Below are 4,372 nucleotides of genomic sequence, written 5' to 3' on the forward strand. Positions count from 1 at the left end.
GAATGCAAAAGTGGTGGATTCTTGGTAGCCTCTGCCTGGATTTCTGAGGATATATGGAAAAGCCTGGATGTCTAAGCAGAAGCCTGCTGCAGGGCAGAGCCCTCACAGAGACCCTCTACTAGGGCAGTCTTTAGGGGAAAGGTGGGGTTAGAGGCCCAGTGCAGGGTCCCTACTGGGGCACTAGCTAGTGGAGCTGTGAGAAGAGGGCCACTGTTCTCCAAACCCTGGAATGGTAGAGCCACTGGCAGCTTGTACCCTGCACCTGGAAAAGCCACAGGCACTGAACTCTAGCCCATGAGAACAGCCTCAGGGGCTGAACCCTGCAAAACTATAGGAGCAGAGCTGCCCCAAGGCCTTGGGAGCCAACACCTTATATCAGTGTGCCATGTGGAGACAAAGAAGATCATTTTGGAGCTTTATGATTTAATGACTGCCATGCTTGGTTTTTGCATGGGGCCTGTAGCCCCTTTTTTTGGCAGATTTCTCCCTTTTTGAATGGGAATATTTACCCAACCCCTGAACCCTTATTGTACGTTCAAAGTAAATAATTTGTTTTATTTATAGGCTCATCGGTGGAAGGGATTTGCCTTGTGTCAGATGACACTTAGGACTTCTGAGTTAATGCTGGAATGAGTTAAGACTTCAGGGGACTGTTGGGAAGGTATGATTGTATTTCGCAATGTCAAAAAGACATAAGATTTGGGAGGGGCCAGAGGTAGAGTGATATGGTTTGGATATTTGTCTCTACTTATGTTGAATTGTATCCCCAATGTTGGAGGTGGGGCATGATGGAGGTGTGAATCATGGGGGCAGATCCCTCATGGCTTGGTGTTGTCTTTGTGTTGATACTGAGTTCTCATGAGATCTGGTCATTTAAAAGTTTACGGAATCTACCTCTCAACTCTCTGTCCCTTGTTTCTGCTTTCGTCATGTGACATGTGCTCCTTACCTTCCACCATGATTGTTTCCTGAAGCCTCCCTAAAAGCTGAGAAGATGCTTGTAAAACCTGCTCCCTGTAAAGTCTGCAGAACTGTGAGTCAACTAAGCTTCTTTTCTTTATGAAAGAAAGAAAAAGGAAGGGAGAGAGGGAGGGATGAAAAGAGGAAGGGAGAGAGGGCTTATAACCATGAGGACAGGTGTTGTGGCAATGAGGGATGACTTAGGAGTCCTGTGAAGATTGATGTAAACTGGAATAAAGGGCATGATCAGCTTATGATTCAAAAGTATTCTGTCATGGAAATAGTTCATTTTCTGGCTGGGCGTGGTGGCTCACGCCTGTAATCCAAGTACTTTGGAGGCCAAGGCGGGTGGATCACCTGAGGTCAGGAGTTCAAGACCAGCCTGACCAACATGGTGAAACCCCATCTTATTTTCAAAAAATTAAAAAAAGAAAAAAGGAAATAGTTCATTTTCTGTAAAAGAACAAAGTAAATATTTTAGCTTTGTAGGCCACTGATTATCTTTGTTGCTTTAAAAAATGTGAAAACCATTCTTAGCTTGAGGATTGGACAGTCCAGGGCCATACTTTACTGACCCTACTTGAACTAAAAGCCCTTAGAAGACGCTCTGGACAAATAATTTGCATGGACTCTTGTGAGTTTTTAAAGCATTGTGATTTTTAATAGTATGCACACATGGGATAAAACTCAACTGGTATAAAAGGGTATGCAGGCTAGGCGCAGTGGCTCACACCTGTAATCCCAGCACTTTGGGAGGCCAAGGCGGGTGGATCACCTAAGGTCAAGAGTTCAAGACCAGCCTGGCCAACATGGTGAAACCCTGTCTCTACTAAAAATACAAAATTAGCCAGGTGTGGTGTCACACACCTGTAATCCCAGCTACTTGGGAGGTTGATACAGGATAATTACTTGAACCTCAGACAGAGGTTGCAGTGAGCTGAGATCCTGCCACTGCTCTCTAGCCTGAGTGACAGCACAAGACTCCACTTCAAAAAAAAAAAAAAAAAAAGGTATGCGGGAGAAAAAAAGCAAACCTCCCTCTCTCCCTTCTCTATCCACCAGCCATCCTGTTCTCCCTAAACTCAATTATGGTTGCCTGTTTTTTATATATCATTTAATAAGTTTTCTGTGATTTTATAAACATATCACATGTACATATATCCTGTCAGTCGATATTAAGAAATTACTAGGTTATTTTGTATTTAGGTATGCACTGTTACATTTAATGAGCTATGCTAATCGTTGCCTCTTATATCCACATTCAGCCTTCATTGTCTGTTCTGCAGTAATAGATCTGGGCCCTATAAATACCTCTCCCATGGCAGCAAGCACAGTGTAAAACTTTGTCTCAAGGGTGCTGCTGACACACTGAAGGAGCAAGGGTTCTAGTGTGCTCTTCCAAGCAGACACCTGTAACACCTGTGCCATTTGCAGCACCAGCTTCTGCAGCACATACACCCTGCTTCTGCAGCACCTGGCTCTGGCTGCACACTTCTTGAGTAGTGCCTAACTTTAGCAGCACCTAATGGCACCCCACACGTGAATGGCTTCCCTTGATATGCACAAGGTCCCTTCTCAGCAAAGTCCCCCAAGCCCAGCACCTCCTCAGGCTGCAACTTCACAACCTCAGCAAACCTGTCTTTCGTGTCCTCTCACACGAAATCTGGATCTTAGCCCTGAGCTTCCTTTAAGTTGTTCTGTCTCAGCCTAGGGTGAAAAGCCCATATTGGCTGTTAGCTGTATCTGCCCTGGCTTCTCTTTAATCCTTACTACCTAATCCTCATTCCAATCCTCTATTAATAACTCTTTTAGAGTCGGTCCCTAACTCATGATGACTTGACTTAGGATTTTTATACTTTGCCATGGTACAAAAGTGATCCACATTCAGTAGAAATTGTTCCTCAAGTATCTATAAAACCTCCGTTTTTCACTTTCCGTATAGTATTCAATAGATTGCATGAGATTTTTCAACACTTTATTATAAAATACGCTTTGTGTTTGATGATTTTGTCCAATTGTAAGCTAATATAAGTGTTCTGAACACGTTTAAGCTAGGCCAGGTTAAGCAATGATGTTCAGTAGTTTAGGTATATTAAATGCATTTCTGATGTACGATATTTTCTACTTACATTGGGTTTCTCAAGATATAACCCTGTCATAAGTTGAAGAGCATCTGTATATTTTATTTTTATTTTTGAAATGGAGTCTTGCTGTCATCAAGGCTGGAGTGCAGTGGTGCAATCTCGGCTCACTGCAACCTCTGCCTCCTGGGTTCAAGCAATTCTCCTGCCTCAGCCTCCCAAGTAGCTGGGACTACAGGCACACACCACCATGCCTGGCTAATTTTCTTTTTTCTTTTCTTTTCTTTTCTTTTTTTGGTATTTTTAGTACAGACAGGGTTTCACCATGTTGGCCAGGCTGGTCTTGAACTCTTGACCTCAAGTGATCCGCCCACCTTGGCCTCCCAAAGTGCTGGAATTACAGGTAATAGCCACTGTGTCTGGCAGAGCATCTGTATGTTAAACTTATAATATATTTACATATTATAAAATCAGACAAGCAAGAAGACAATTTATTACACCTTCTAGTACTCTTGCCCTCCAGAGGTAGCTCCAGTTAATATTTTAGTGCTAAACTAGATTTATTTCTAAATATAAAAGCAGTGCAGGCACTGGTAGAACAAAAAAAATACAGAATGAGCGAGAGTGAAAAGGAAGAATGCCTTCCAGGCCTCCTTCCTAGAGGTACCCACCATTAACATTTTTACATATATCCTTCCAGAATTTTTTTTCCAGTTTTGTTTAGGTATAACTGACAAGTTGAAATTATGTATATTTCAGTTGTACAACATGGATGTTCAACTTGTTTTGATATACATATACTTTCTGATTGCTAATTACCACAATCGAGCTCATTAACATATTCAGAAATTCTTAATGCAGCTAAAAATGTGTTGTTGTTGTTGTTTTTTCTGAGACAGGTTCTTGCTCTGTTGCCCAGGCTGGAATGCAGTGGTACCATCTTGACTCACTGCAACCTCTGCCACCTGGGTTCAAGGAAGTCTTGTGTCTCAACCTCCCGAGTGGATAGGACTACAGGTGTGTGCCACCACAACTGGCTGATTTTTGTGTTTTTAGCAGAGGTGGGGTTTCACCATGCTGGCCAGGCTGGTGTCAAACTCCTGACCTCAAGTGATTTGCCCACCCTAGCCTCTCAAAATGCTGGGACTACAGGTGTGAGCAACCGCGCCCAGCCTTAAGTGGTTTTTCAAACAAATGGGACCATACTATACATACTGTTCCTATATTTCTTACTTGGGCATGGGGAGGGGAGTTGACTGTTTTAGTAAAAATAAAAATCAGGATAAAGTATGGTTGTTTACCAACTTATAGTAGCATCATGAATTTAGAAT

General features: G+C 42.7%; 1 long non-coding RNA gene across 1 annotated transcript; it reads left to right on the top strand.

The window, feature by feature from the left end:
• The first annotated feature begins 521 nt into the window (after positions 1-521).
• On the top strand, positions 522-3,444 carry LOC144581444 (uncharacterized). Its single transcript, XR_013532287.1, has 3 exons — positions 522-661; positions 975-1,033; positions 3,349-3,444. It is a non-coding gene; the product is annotated as an uncharacterized LOC144581444 (long non-coding RNA).
• The last annotated feature ends 928 nt before the right edge of the window (positions 3,445-4,372 follow it).

The sequence above is a fragment of the Callithrix jacchus genome, chromosome 2 (genome assembly GCF_049354715.1).
Source record: "Callithrix jacchus isolate 240 chromosome 2, calJac240_pri, whole genome shotgun sequence".
NCBI classification, from domain to species: Eukaryota; Metazoa; Chordata; class Mammalia; order Primates; family Cebidae; genus Callithrix; species Callithrix jacchus.